Raw genomic sequence first — 16,600 nt, 5'->3', positions numbered from 1 at the left:
CTTCTGTTCTTTTTCATCTTTATCTTTCATTTTCCCCCTTGCTTGTTCCCTCCTTTCCCCTTCCCGTCCCGTCCCGTTCCTCCCCTCCCCTCCCCTTCCTTTCTTTTCTTTTCTTTTCCTTTTCTTTCTTTTCTCTTCCTCTTCCCCCCCTCCTCTCCTTTCCCTTCCTAGTGTTGTGAACTGCCTCTTACACAAGTGCCACATTGCACCCAGACCCACAAAAGCAACAAATTGTTTCACAAAATTGAATATGCTTATATTTATTTTTCTAGTTTTTCCTTCCATAAAACTTTGTGAACCATTCTATGATTGTAGTCTTCTCTGAATTCTAGTCTTTGGCATTTACTTGCAAAGTACCCCTCAATAAGCTGTGTAATACTGTGTTTCCTCATCATTAAACTTTCACAAATTTATTGAATGTTCATTCTTGAAAAAGATTCACCCCTAAGAAATCCCACAACCCAGGAAATAGGATTTCCTAAAGCTTCTGTTCCTCACTAAATTACCTATATTTGTACAGCATCACCTTATCATCAAAACAAAATCCATATTGTGTTCTCTTTTGGACAAGGACACATTAAACATTTAGTGGAGCATGCACATTTTTCAGGAATGCAGAACCATAAATGATTAGTTACATACACATCTTATTGCATAAGATGACTTTTGCAATATGTTATACTACTGTTTCAAATTAAATGCTCATCTTTTTTTTTTTTTTTTTTTTTTTTTTTTTTGTACTGGGCATTAAACTCAGGACCTTGCACTTGTGAGGCAGGTTCAGTACCATTGAGCTAAATCCCCGGCCCTTAATGCTCATCTTTACATAGTGCACCTGTAAAAAGATTGCAGGCCACCATAATTTATTTCTAGTAATGTTAAATTTTTATTACAGGAAGTGGCTACGCTAGTAATGCTATGAAATTCTGACATTATTTTTGTGGTTGCCTTGTATTTTTAAATTTCTGTTCTGTGATTTAACAGCTAACATATTAGTCATACTGTAATTTAGTAATTACTTCATCCTTTTGTTAAATGGGATGTTATGTCCACCCTTAGATGTGTATTTAGTGATAATTACAATGAATACAAACAGTGCACTGTACCCGCATCAGCAGCAAGGGTACCAGTCAGGAAATTATGGGTGAGGTCTTCTGTCATCTCCCTTTCAAGAAGCTGCACCATTTAACATTCTCACCTGCAATTGTTCTTGTTTCTCTATATCCTTATTAACATTTGTAATTTTTTATTATAGCCATTTTGTGAGGTATGAAGTGACAATTAATTATGGTTTCAGTTTTTCATTTCCCTAATATCTTATGATCTGAGCATCCTCTCATATATTTATTGTCCATCTTTATATCTTCTTTGGATAAATATTTATTCAAATCCCTTGCTGGTTTTTAAGTAATTTCATTTTATTTTTGAGTTCTAAACATTCTTTCTATATTCTGAATGTTAGAATTTTTGGTATATGTTTAATAATTTTCCCCCCATCTGTGAGCTATCTCTTTACTTGCTTTTTTCCATTAAATTTATTGGTACATTTAAAGCAAACAATACAGTTACATTTATCACTGGGATCTTGTACCTTTACATGATATATTTTGGTTCTTGTTTTTTCCCTATCCCCTGCCCTCTCTTCATCCCCTTCATCCTTCCCTATTTACAAAGACTTTGGTTTGTATTTATTTATTTTTTTATTTATTTTATTGGGGATTGAACTCAGTTGCTTGCAATTGCAAGGCAGGCAGTGGAACCACTGAGCTTAATCCCTGGACCTCCATTTTTTCATTTTTTTTCTTTTCCCTTATTTCCTTTACCCTCCCCTTCCCAGTTCCTGTTTAGCCATTTTCTTCCTATTTCACCGTCTCACTGATACCATTTGAACCTTATTTACACTGTTAGTATTTCACACCAAAGAAACTCTGGCTTTTATTCAAGTGTGTCCTATTCATTTCACTTAAGAGTATAGCCTCAATGTGCATTCATTTAGCTATAAATGTTTCTAGTTTCTCATTCTTTCTGGCTGAGTAGTACTGAATTTTATAGAAAAACCACAACTTCTTTATCCAGTCTCCAGTTGATAGGCTTTGGGGTTGTTTCCAAATTTTAGCTATTATGAACTGTGCTGATATAAACATGGGTGAGCATATATCACTGTGTTTTGATTCTTTTAATTCTTTTGGAAAAATACCCAGCAGAGGGATAGCTGGGTCAAATGGAAACTCTATCCTAGTTCTTTAAGGTATCTCCACATTGATTTTCGGTGGTTGCACCAGTCTGCACTCCCATCAAAAGTGGAAAAGGGTTCCTTTCTCCCCACAGCCCCACCAGCATTTGTTATTGGTTGATTTCTTGATAGCAGCCATTCTTTCTGGGGTAAGGTGGAATCTCAGTGTTGTTTTCATTAGCATCTCTCAAATGACCAGTGATGTCGAACGTTTTTTATACATTTATTTGGTGCTTTTACTTGTTTGAGAAATGTCTGTTCATTTCAGATGCCCATTTTTGAACCGGGTCTTTGTATTTTGGGGAGGGTGTCTGATTTTTTTCAGTTCTTTATATATTCTGGATAGTAATCCTTTGTCTGAGGAGTAGCTGGTAAAAATTTTCTCCCACATTGTATGTTGTCTCTTACCTCTGTTGGTGATCTCTCTTGCACTTCAAAAACTTTTTAATACAATGAGATCCCAGTTGTTGATTCTTTGTGCAAATTATCATGCTGCTGAGGATTTTTTTTTTCATAAAGTCTTCTCCTATGCCAATGTCTTCAAGAGTTCTACCTAATTTACTTTCCAGTAAGTTTAGTGTTTCTGTTTTGATATTTAGATCTTTCATCCACGTGGATTTTAGTTTAGTGCATGGTGAAAGATAGGGATCTAGTTTTAATCTTTGGCAAGTTGAAAGCTAGTTTGTCCAACGCCATTTATTAAAGAGGCTATCTTTCCTCCAGTGAGGATGGTTGGCTCCTTTGTCAAAGATGAGTTAGCTGAGTATGTCTAGAGTTGTTTCCGCATCTTCTCATCTATCCCACTGATCCCTGGGTCTGTTTCTTTGCCAATACCATATTGTTTTTATCATAGTGACTTTGTAGTGTAGTTTTAAATTGGGAACTGTGATACTCCCTGCTGTGTTTTTCTTGCCTAGAATGGTTTTTGCTGGTCTAGGTCTCTTCTGGTTACAATGAATTTTTGGATTGTCTTCTCAGGTTCTATGAAATATACTGTTGGGATTTCAATTGGGATCATATCAAATCTGTATAGAAGTTTTGGAAGTATGGCCATTTTCACTATGTTGATTCTTCCTACCCAGGAGTTCCATCTTCTTATATCTTCTTCTATCTCTTTTCTCAGAGTGCTGTACTTTTCAATGTAGAGGTCTTTTGTCTCCTTCATTAGATTGATTCCTATATACTTTATTTTTTGGATGTTATTGTGAAAGGAATTCTTTCCCTAATTCCTTCTCAATGAGTCTGTTATTTGTATATAAGAAGACTATTGATGTTTGAGTGTTGAATTGCATCTAGCTACTCTACTGAATCTGTTAATTAAGTGTAGAAGTATTTTGGCAGACTTTTTCGGGTCTTCTATGAAGAGTATCATATCATCAACAAATAGTAACAGTTTAACTTCTTCCTTTCCTACCTTTATTCCTTTTATTTCTTGTCTAATTGCTGTGACTAATGTTTCTAGAACTATACTGAACAGGAGTGGTGATAGTGAACATCCTTGTTTTGTTCCTGATTTTAGTATAAAGGTTTTCAGTATTTAGCATGATATTGGATATTGGTTCTTCATAGATAGCCTTTATCAGGTTGAGATAAAGACCATCTATTCCAGGTTTTTGTAGGGTTTTACTGTGAGTGGCTGTTAATTTTTGTTGGGTGCTTTTTCGGCATCTGTTGCGATGATCATATGGTTTTTGTTTTTGACTCTGTTAATATAGTGTATTACATTTATTGACTTACATATGTTGAACCATCCTTGCATCCCTGGGATAAATCTGACTTGGTCAGGGTGTATGATCTTCTTGATGACCCTCTTTATTCTGTTTGCGGGTATCTTATTGAGGATTTTTACATCTGTGTTCATTAGGGAGATTGGCCTGTAGTTCTCTTTTTTAGTTGGGTCTTTCCCTGGTTTGGGAATCAAAGTAATACTTGCTTCCAGGGATAAATTTGGAAGTATCACTTCCCTTTCAATTTCATTCAAGAGTTTAAAGAGTAATGACAATAATTCTACTCTAAATGTCTTATAGAATTCAGTAGTGAAGCCATCAGGACCCAGGCTTTTCTTTGTTGGTAATATTTTAAATACTGAATGTAATTGGGGTGTTTAGAATTTTTATATCTTCTTCATTTAACTTTGGAAGTTCATATGTATCTAAAAATCTGTCAGATTCTTCTGTATTTTCCATTTTATTAGAGTGCATGTTTTTGAAGTAGGTATTGATGATCCTCTGGATTTCTGCAGGATCTGTGGTGACTTCAACCTTTTTAATTCCTAATAGCATGAATTTGGGCCTTTTCTTTCCTTTTTCTGATAAGGTGGTCTAAGGGTTTATTGATTTTTATGTATTGTCTTGAAGAACCAACACTTTGATTCATTGATTTTTTTTTCTATAGTTCTCTTAGTCTCCATTGCATTAATTTCTGCTCTGATCTTTATAATTTCCTCCCTTGTATGAGCTTTCAGTTTCTCTTGCTCTTCTTTTTATAGAAGCTTAAGGTTAAGCATTAGGTTCTTTATTTGAGCTCACTCTATTTTCTTAGTATGGGCATTTACTGCTATGAATTTCACTCGTAGAACTGCTTTCACTGTGTCCCATAGATTCTGTATGTTGTATCAACATTATCATTTAATTGTAGAAGATGTCTAATTTCTTCTTTAATTTCCTGTGACCCAATGGTTGTTCAGAAGGGTGTTATTTACTTTCCATGTGTTTGTGAAGTTCGTTCTTAGGCTCTTGGTCTCCAGTTTAATTTCACTATTGTCTGATAATATACAGGTGATAACTTCAATTCCTTTGCATTTACTTAAGCATGTTCTATGAGATAGCAGGTGTTCTGTTTTGGAGATTGACCCATGTGCAGCCAAAAAGATTGTATATAGTGATTTTCTGAAGTGGAACACTCTGTAGACATATACTAAGTCCATTCATTCTAAGACTTGGTACAGTTCTGTTATTTCATTGTTGATTTTTTTTTACTAGATGATTTGTCTATTTGAGTCAATGGAGTATTTAGTTCCCCCACTACAATTGTATTAGTGTTTATTTTGTTTTTCATATCCATTAATATTTGTTTTGTATAGTTGGGTGCATTAGTATTAAGTGCATATATATTTGTGATTGTCATTTCTTCCTCTTGTATTGTTCCCTTTACAAGGATGTAGTGCTCTTCTTTGTCTCTCTTAATTAGTTTTGGTTTGAAATCTATTCTATCTGCAAATAGGATAGCTCTGCCTGCTTTTTTCCAGGCTTCTGTCACATGGAAAACTGTTTTCCATCCTTCTACTCTCAGTCTGTGATTTCTTTGTGAATTAAGTGGGTTTCTTTTATATGACATATTGTTGGATATTGCTTCTTAATCAATTTTTCTAGCCTATTTCTTTTGATTGGTGAATTGAGGCCATTAACATTGATGGTTATAACTGCTGTGTATTGACTTTTCATTGTCATGTTATTTTCCTGTTGTTGGTTCTTTTATTTTTTATTTTCCCTCTCTCCCTTTAATTCTTTGCCTTGCCAGGTATATTTGCTCTGTTGGCCCTTATGGGGTTGTGGCCTTCATTTTGTTCTTTCAGGATATTTTTTAGAAGTCTGTGGAGTGCTGGTTTGGTGTTCATGTAATTTCTCAGGTGTTCTTGGTCATGGAAGTATCTTATTTCCCCATCAATTTCAAAAGATAGTTTTGCAGAGTACGTCAGCCTAGGTTGGAGGTTGTTTACTTGTAGGACTTGAAATGCCTCACTCCAGGCTCTTGACTTGAGGGTTTGTGTTGAAAAGACTGCTGTCATTCTGATGGGCTTTCCTTTGTATGTGATTTGTTTCTTTACTCTAACTGCTTGTAGTATTTTGTTCTTCTGTTGGGTTTCCAGGATCTTGATTATTATATGTCTAGGTGTAGATTTTTTTTTTAATCATGCTAGTTGGAGTCCTGTATGCCTCACTTATCTGTATGTCAAAATCCTTCCCCTCTGCTTGGGAAGTTTTCTGTCATTAATTCTGTTAACAGTTTTTTAATGTCATTTATACTTTCTCCTGATACTTCATGGATTCCTATCAGTCTTATATTATTCTTCTTTGTATCATCTAAAGGGTTGTTGGATTGATTTCCCATAATCCCTTACTGTTTTTAAGAGATCTCTCTTCATGGTCACTGACTGCAATCCTATGTTCTATATCTGAAATGCTATCTTCACCTTTGTTCATCCTGTTATGAATGTTTTCTACAGAATTTTTAATATCCTGGATCTGTTTGCATCTGTTTCATGGATTCCATTTCTTTCCTATGCTGGACATTCATGGTTTCCATCATGGTCCTGAGCTCATCTATTTTTTTTTTTTTTTGGTCTATTTCTGTTCTAGAGTCCCTAATCATGTCTTTCATTCTTCTCACCATCTCTGTGGTTATCTGGGAGATTATTTCTGTTTTGAATTTTTCTTTTTTTTCTCTCTTTCATTGAATTTATTGATACATTTTAGGTATGCAGTACAGTTACATTCATCATTGGGATCTTGTACCTTTACATGACAGGTTTTGGTTCTCATTGTTTTGAATTTTTCTAGAGCCTCATTTGTCTGTTTTGTTACTTCCTGTGCTATTGGTTCAGGGTGTCCAAATGGTTGACTGTCATAGTTTTCCACCTCATTTCTCCCAGGGTTTACTTTTGGTTTGGTGGAAGTCTGTGTTTGTGTCTTGTTTAAATACCTTCTCATTTCTATCTTTGTCATTGGTCCTGTCCTTAGTTTGATCCTGGGTTAATACTGCGATCTTCCAGATATAACTCATCTTTTGGTTTTGAATCTCTAATGTCTCTGAGAGAATCTCATTTTCATTATACCAGGGATGACAACTGATTAGATTAATCACAACATCTTAGCCCAAGTGATGCAATGAGCAACACAATAACATGAAGCACAGCTTAGAAAATAATTTGTAGTAATTATTAATTTATTGCCTTTAACTGTGTGAATTAAATCAAAATCGAGGATCAGCTCAAAATATATTTATAGTGAATAAACTCTTCAATATAGCTCTTTACCCTTCAGTATAGGGATTTAGAAGGAGTTGGGAAGGGAGGGGTAGATAGGATAGAGAAAGGTTAGAAGTGAGGTCAGAGGGTACAGGAAGATCACACAAACTCTAGGGAGCTGTTGAAGAGCAGAGGAGAAAACAGAACAAAATATACACAGGAACTGAACAAACTAACAGCAATAGGGAGGCTAGAGATTGTAATCACTTTTTTTTTTAAAGTAATGGCAGTTGAGAGAAGGAAGAAGAGAATAAAAGGAAAAGAAGCAAAATAAATTTGAGTTAGGAAAGGAATGGTAACAAAAAGGAGGAATAATGGAGAACAAGGTGGGGGAGAGAGAGAGAAGAAGATAAGAAAAGATTAAAAAAGGAAAAGAATTTGAGAAAAGAAAAAATAGATAAAAATTTTTTGAAGTAGTTGAAGTTAAGAGAAAAATATTAGTTTGAAAATAAAAAATACTAATAGATATAGAGAGTCTGCTTCAGGGTATGCCTCTCTTGACACAATAGATAGTGTGGGCAAGAGTGTGCAGGCCTAAGTTAATTAGTCTCAGCAAGCCAGCTGCTGTCCTCTGAGGTTCAGCCTAATATTTGGTTCCAAAGCTAATTCAGGTCCAAAGCTGAGATCTCTGACCTGCTGCTGGGTTGAATTCTGCAAGGTTCTACTGCAGGTTCCAGCTGTCTTTGCCCTGAAGTTAGACCAGGTTCCCATGTGAGGTGCTGGTCCCTCCGACTCACCAACTATGGTGGTGTGGTGTGCCTTTATCACAGATTTTCTTCACTTTTCCAGTGGGCCTCAATTTTCATCTAAATGCCTTATAGAGGCCCTCGTTCTCTGGTTCATGGTGTGGAGGATGAACACTGCTGTGTTGGTGCCTGTGCAGCTGGGCTCCTCTGGCGTGTTGGGTGGAAGGGGTGGGACTACCAGAGGTTTGCAAGCTGCTGCCGGGTTCCTCTGGCATGCTCTCCAAGTGTAGTAAGTTTAACAAATATTCTGGTATTTAGCTCCACAGAAAGGAGAGTAAGCACACTGTTCCACCTTCATAGGAAACACCCCCTATGCTGGGTTTCTACACTCTTGGAGGTATTCATAGATACCTTTTACTTTATTGATAGTATCATTTGATGCATAAAAGTTTTTAACTTTAAGTCTACTTTGTCTAATTTTTTATTTGTTTCTTTTACTTTTGTAGTTTTTCATATTTAAGAAACCACTGGCAAGTCTAAGATCATAAAGATTTGTCTCTGCATTTTATTCTGAGTTCTGTACTTCTAGTTATTACATTTGGATATTTTATCCACTTTGTGTTGATTTTTGTAAATTTTTTCAGATAAGGGTAGAATTTGATGCTTATGTATCTGGATATCCAATCATCCTAATACTTTTGTTAAAAGACAATTCTTTTTCATTCTCACGTTGAAGTGTAATGGCACCTTCCCTCCAATACCATCACCATATTCTTTTTAAGCACATTATCACTCTTTGTCATTGGTCTTGCAAGGCTTTTCTAGCCTTTTATTATAACTTCTGAAATCTTTTGCTTCTGTTAATCTTTAATAGTGTTAGTAATTGAACCCAGGATCTCACATGTACTACACAAGAACTCCATCACTGAGCTATATCCCTAGCCCTTATAATACTATTTTTTGCACACAGTAAATCTTATACCAAGCAAGCAAGCAAGCAAACAGCTAAGAAATATTACCTTATTTACATCCTACATGGATAATAGTTTACCCTTCATATTTGTGCCAGCTTGTCAGAGAATCAGAGTTAAAACAAACTTCTAGACAATCATATAAAAATTGAAAATAAAATATATTTATACTTGTGGAGCACTTGAGTAGTTTCATTTAAATCACATGTCTAGAGAAAATGGTCATATCAAAGATATGTTCTGTTGATATTTCTGTGTAAAGGCACTCAACATCAAAGGCAGAGAAAATCAAATATCATCCATTATACAAACGTTTATCAAATTCCTGCTATATATGTTAGGCACTGCAGTAGCATCAATATGAGGGACTTTTCTATGAATACAGAAAGATCAGTAAACAAATGATTATATCCACCCCCCACATAGGTGCATACAGGTGACAGGGGAATAGGGAGCAGACAGTTTTGCCTGTATGTTACTTAGAGGATGATACTTGTGGTTAGGGTGAAGTGTCAAGTTGATTGGCTCTGGGATCTGCCCCAGGGATTGGTGAACCACACTTATATACAGGTGTCTGAGTGGGTCATGGAGGTATGACCATGGGGCTGTGTCAGCTTCCCTGGTCACTTCTTCACTCATATGGATCATCTGTTCTTTTCCTGGCTGCTGTGAACTAAGCAGCTTTAATCTATTGTGCCCATCTGTCATGTTTCTGTCTTGGCACAGCAGACAATGTACTGAATCTCTTAAAACCATGAGCCAGGTTAAACCTCTCCTCCTCTAAATTGTGGGTGTGGGTATTGTGTCCTAGTGATGGCAAAGCCGACTAATGCAGTATTCATTGGAAAACTTCTTGAAAAAAATAAAACTTTTCTAAGAAAACATGATTAATGGGCAAATGATTGCCTGGCCTGCTGGAAGACATACAAGGAGAGAAGCACGGGAAGAGAGCATAATGTATGCAAGAAAAGTGCTATGATTTGGTGTAAGCAGATATAGGAAGGAGGAGGAGGAGAGGGGTCTGTTTGAAAATGAAGATTGAAGGGCAGGTTGAGGTAAATTGTGGACTGAGGTAAAACCATGAACTTGATCATCTAGGCCACTGGAAATCATAGAGGGTGGTTAAGCACATGATGATCTTGTGCTTGCCTTAGTGAACATATTATTGAAATGACCTGCTTCTAACCCTAAACTGCTATCACAAGAGGGACAGTACATCTTAGTGATCAAACGTGAGCCCTAGAGCCAGACAAAAACAATTCAGATTTGGCCTTTCCAACTAAGTACATAGTTAAGCAATATAAACTAGTAGCTAAGTAGATTATATAATCTCTTTGAACCTCAGTTTCTTCATCTGTAAACCTCACAGATTTCTTGTGAGAATGAGACAATACAGGTAAAACCATCAGCACAGTTATAAGCACATATCATATGCTTGGTAAATCATAGGTATATCAAAAGATCTTTCAAGGAATAAGCTGCCTTGTCCCTCCAGTGCCAAGTGCAGTGAGTTGACCTTCAATCAATACTTTGGAATTGCATCACATGTTTAAAAGAGCAACCCAGTAGCTTTTGGAAATATGGCTCTAGAACATCATAGTGAGTTTGAGTGTGAATTAGGATAGGATCCAAATATAAATGAGAAGTGGAGCTTTGACAGTTGCTAAGGTTGGCCATATACAGCAGGTAATAAAAAGAGGCTATTGCTCAAGAGAGTGTACTGAAAAGAAGGCCACTCTTAATGGAGCATTTGGAAGCAGTTTTTCTAGTTTATTATTTTGGGGTATACAATCTTTTAAAAAATTACTAAAACTCTGCATCATTTTCCAAGGAAAACACCCACACATATAGAATGTTTTATGTGAAGTTCTGGGAGTTTATAGACACTAAACTCATCTTAAGAACTTCTAATTTAAGAAAGGAGGAAATAATACAGAATAAAAACATGAGTCTTGGAAGGAGAAAATAAGGGCAAAAGTAGATTGGAATGTATATAAACTTGGATTTTATCTACGGTAAATATCAAAGAAATAAGGATTATTGCTGGTGAAGTGTAACAGGAAATTGAAGGCAATAATTGTTGAGAGTTTGGATCCTTATTTTTCCATTTAACCGAGTTCAAATCAAATATCTGGCAACACTAAATTGGGTAAGGAAAATCCTGCAGTGTTGACAACTTTATGGTCAAACATTATCTGAATTTCCTCCAAGTACATTACTCAAATTCTGAGAGGACACATCAAGCAAAGCATTTTGTATCCATATTGTTTTTCAAATGTATGTTTCTCATCACTATTAAAATGGCAATTGAACAGGATGCTCAGAAAATGGTGTTTTCTAATTCTGAAGTTTATGACAAATCCTATCTAGATACAGTGTTATATTTTTGAGGGGGATTAGTGGCAATGTATCTTTTACTATAACAGATTTTATTTAAACATTCACCCTATGTTTCCATCAAACCTTGTGTACTTGGGTACTTGGGGTCATTCATATTTGTAAATTGTATATATGTTATCCAAAATGTGTGGGTCTGGGATTGTTTTGGATTTCAATTTTTTCAGATTTTGGGATATTTTTTACATATACATAATGAAATATTATGAGATTATGAGTCCCAAGTCTAAACATGAAATTCATGTATATACATAGACTGAAGAAAATTTATATGATATTTTTAGTAACTGTGTGCATGAAACAAAGTTTGTTTATGGAAGCTGAAGGGGCCGAGAAAGCCTTTTTTCTCTATGGGATGCTGAATTCATTGTGTATTGTGTTCCTTTGTTTTGACTCCAACCCATTATGTAAAGTCAAGTGTGGAATTTTCCACTTGTGGCGTCATGTCAATACTCAAAAAGTTTCAGGTTCTGAAACATTTAGACTTTTGGATTAGGGACTCTTCATCTATAGCCAGTAGTTAATTGTCATTCACATAACAGATACAGCAAAGAAGCCAGCTGGTCATCTAAATGAGTATTTACCTAGTGGCTTTACCTTGTATCACCACAATGGATTAGTGTTTAGTTTCCCAATGTGGAGCACCAGCACATTTGCTACTTCGTAGTTTGTCAAATTCTTCAGAATAAATAATCTCACTATGTTGGATACTTGCATTCTTTCTTTAAGGGATACCCCCATAAAAAGCCTCTCTGTTATAAGCAATGTTAAAAAAAAATAAAACAAAATTACACATTGAACTCCACTTTCTGGGCGGTGCTAAACATTTAGCAGTAGTAGGTGTATTTACACCACAGAGAGCAGCAAGTACTGTATTGAAAAGTACAGCCTGTCCTCTCTCCTCCTGACCTGTTAAACATTTACCTACCAACTCCTCTCTTTTGCTTGTTTCCTCCCTCCCTCTTTCCTTTACCCCTTCTTTTTCTCCCCAGATAGAAAATTTATTTCTGTGTCCAATGATTTGACCATACTTCCTGTCTAGAATCATTTTTTCTTTAGATAATACTATTAGCAACTTGATTGTAATGATGTCTTACTCTTTTTGCCTTGGGACCAGATGAACTTCTTTTATTTAGTGAGTTCTGTAGGTTTCCTGCATTTTTTTTCTGAATGAGGACAAGAGAACTTCCTTTCTATTCATAACTTGTTCTACAAGGAAGAAGGATTATCTGAGTAACACTTCCAGCTTCACCTCTTTATCAGTCGTAAGGAAAGCTGGAAAATTAGTTACATAGGAGTGTGTAGCATCGACTGATCCTTGTTCTCAACTAAATGATGTAATAGAGAACCCTACTCTTTTATCCTGTTTCTCAGCTTAGAACCCAGGAGAATCTTCATTTCTGGGACAGTTTGCTCTGCAGATTTAAACTTTAGCTCTTAGGCTGTAACAAAACCAAACTGGGGGAGGGAAAAGCATTTGCAAGCTGTTTTGCTATAGATGTAAAGCCATTGTCTTCAACTGATTCATTAGACATGTACCTGATATTTATGCATCTATTTCTTTCTATTGAATGCTACAATACATTGTAAACACAGCACAGAAAGAGTTTAAAGTTTTCAATCCCCTTTAAATCCATTAAGTTTCACTGAGTGAAAAATTAGCTCAAATCCACCTCCTCTTTGTGAAGCCTTCCCTAAGCAAGCCGGCCAAAACTTGGCTCTTGCTTTTGTGCTACTAAAGCAATTGTTGAATTCACTCACCCGGCATGCATCATACACTATTTTAGTTATGCACACGTACATCTATCCCCTAAGTAGACATGTATCCAATATTTCCTTTCATACCACTTGAAGGTAAGTGAGTAACTAGTAAGACTGGCTGTGTCCAGAGAAGCTAAAGAACAGGAGAGGGAGGGAGACTTTTCACCACATGTTTTGTAGATTTTTGTCTCATATATTATCTTTTCAAAAATAAATAAAAAGCTGGGCGTGGTGATGCATACCTGCAATCCCAGCACTTGGGAGGCTGAGGCAGAGGATCGCTGTGAGTTTGAGACCAGCCTGGGCTACATAGTGAGTTCCAGGTCAGACTCAACTACATAGTGAGACCTTGTCTCAAAAAAACCAATAAATGAATAAAAAAATAAATATTAAGTAAATAAACCTGCAAACTAACAAAAATAATATGAAATAACACTGTAGCAAAATTAATGTAGCTCTACAAGCTATAGTGTGATCACTAGAGACTCACATTTACAGGACCACGATTCAGTGCTATGCCATGGATTTTTAGTGATAGACAATTTTGTGAGTAGATATAAATTACTGTGTATGTCTCTGCAATTTTCTAAAAATTTTAAAACTCTATAGCTTAAAAATTATTCTTAGACATCTGAGCCAAGAAAAAGAATTGTTTCTAGTTGGGAACTTTATGAATCTTTAAACTAGGTGAATTGTTCAAGTTACAAATGCAGACTGTGGCCAGTGTAAAGCCTAAGTAGGATCCCAGTGTGGAAAACAGGTAAAAGTGGAGCTGCTTGGATTCACTCAGAGCTGAGAGGTGCCCAAGACCAGACTACTTGTCTCTATTCTTCCTAGGGAGCACTAAAGCTGGGATTATTGTTCTAAACGAAGTGAAATAACGGTCCTATCAGTGAATTAAGACGCTCAGAGCTACAGTTCACATCTTCTTATATATTTTCTCGTTGACAGATCTCTTAATATATCATTTCTGTTTTGTTTTCTGTAATTATTTGAAAGCAATATATCTGTACTTATAGTAGAAACGTCCTAAAATCTAGTAAATTGATTTCATATACATTAATCAATCCCTCAGTCTAGCACTTTGATGGAGACGGACTCAGTTACAGCTTCCCCAGTAGGGTGAAGCTTTTCAATCCTTCCTCTGCAGCTCTCCCCGCAGCACATGTTCAAAGGCAACTAAGGCATGATGTAGGGCAAGTGGACCTCTCTGCATCTCTAACAGGCTCAGGTAGAATCTGGAATCTAGGAGGAAAATATAATAAATGAACGATATGCTTAAAATACAAGATGTTTGTTGATTTTTTTATTAATTCCTGAATAAAATTAATGTGTAGGAAACTGTATGTCTTTTAAAAATTTACGTAGAGAAAAACATTTACCCATACCCGTTCCACACCCCAAACCAGAAGATGACATGTGTACCCTGAAGCTAAAAAAACTGATGACAGATATATCTATTTAAGGCTAGGCATTATGACTTCCAGACAGGTGGAGAATGCTTTATTGGAACAGTTGTTAAAAGCAGTAGTTGCGTTTTCCATGTCACATTGCAACAATCAGGGATAGCTGCGTCCACGGAGAGCCATGAGGTCAGGAAATTAGTTATGCCGTGTTTCAAAGCGAGACTCCTAAAGAATACTTGAGTGATGTTGAACTGAATAAGTGCCAGTTTAAAAATGTATCTGGGAGACAACAACTCTGGAACTGCCCAGTTCTCTTTAGATCTATCTGCGAATCTACAATAGGTACTGATTTGTAAGGAGAAAAAAAACCATATGAAAATAAATCTATATATTAATATTAAATTCAACAATTTTAACTTCACATTAAGATACTCCTAAAGAATACTTGAGTGATGTTGAACTGAATAAGTGCCAGCTTAAAAATGTATCTGGGAGACAACAACTCTGGAACTGCCCAGTTCTCTTTAGATCTATCTGCGAATCTACAATAGGTACTGATTTGTAAGGAGAAAAAAAACCATATGAAAATAAATCTATATATTAATATTAAATTCAACAATTTTAACTTCACATTAAGGTTCAAGGCTTACGAGATAAGCGAGACATCCAGATAATCTGTAGACTTTTCATAGGAAGAATAAGAAAAAAAAAAGGAAGAATGCCGGAGCTTAGGCTGTTCTATTGTGATCGGAGATTCCTTAGTCACATCGTCATCACATCATCATTGGTCTATGCAAGGACTCCGTGAAAGCCCTGCCTCAGGGAAAGCCTCTCAGTCCCTGGAAAAGCAGGAATGCCAGTCTTCCTAAATCATACCCTCAAAGACTTTAAGGAGTTCGCTTCTCTGTTTTGAAACTTAGAGCCCATAGTTCCCATTTTATCACTGGCGTTCCATCACTGTGTTTTCTGTATGTGCGAGATTCCCCTCTAACCATTTGAGGTCAATAGATTGTAACCTCATTTTACAGTGAAGAAACTGACAGTTTAACTGGCCGCAGGTCTTACAGCTAAGACAGATTCCAGAGTCCACACCATTAAGCACTTTGCACGGGGGCCTAGAAACAAATTAAATAAATCATCAGTGTATTCATTAGTGTGCCTGCTTTCCTTCACTGGCAAAACAGATACAATAGACTGTTGCTTGCATCATTAGATGGAAACAGTCCTCACAGAGTACTTGAGCACAACTTGGATTCTAAAGCATATGACCACGTGTAAACTCTCATTTTGTGTGTTATGTGTCCTATTGTGAAATTGTACTAAACAGCATTTTCAGCTATTTTATAAAGGAAGGAGATTATTAGAAATATTTAATTTAAGATTAATCTTTAGTCTTTGTGTATTTTAGGGTCTGGGGCTATAGGAGACATACTATTCTTGTGAAATTGGACTAGTTTGTTTCACTCCCCTTGCTCAAATCCTGTTGCCTTTGCTGCAATAAATGAACATTATCCTTTTTCTTTAAATGTATTTTTATGCACATGCTGAGACCATTTGTGGTCCCTGTGATGTCTTCCTGTGATGATCTGTGTAATGTTGATGTGTCTCATCAGACTGAGTCAGAAGTATTGAGTCATAAGGGAAAAATATAGCTACTGAGAATTAAAGCAAAAAAAAAAAAAGAATCTTGAGAAGTGAAAGTTAACACAATAAAATGGTTTGTAATGTAAAATTAGTTGTGTTATTTACAATTAACATTTATTGGATTCTTACTATACGCCAAACACTATACAAATGCTTTGTAAAAATTTAATCCTTGTAATATCTTGAAGCAGATGTTATTATTAGCCATGATTTTATATATGAGGAAATAAGTTTCAGAAAGGTTGAGCAACTTTATTGTGCTCACACTGCCAACAGGTAGTGGAACTGAGCTGGTAATATTAATACCACACACTTGCACAGAGCTGAGCACTTCCCTCATCACGAGACTCCCCAAACTTCTTTGCAATTACTGTTTCCCGTTCTTTGAAGGCAGAGTCAGTGTCCAACGTATTTAAAATTTTGTGCTTAAAACCAAGCTAAGTACCTGGCATCCAATAGTAGTGACCCAACAGTGT

The sequence above is a fragment of the Fukomys damarensis genome, unplaced genomic scaffold (assembly GCF_012274545.1).
Source record: "Fukomys damarensis isolate Sample0158 unplaced genomic scaffold, DMR_v1.0_HiC HiC_scaffold_4, whole genome shotgun sequence".
NCBI lineage: Eukaryota > Metazoa > Chordata > Mammalia > Rodentia > Bathyergidae > Fukomys > Fukomys damarensis.
This window is presented reverse-complemented; position numbering follows the sequence as displayed.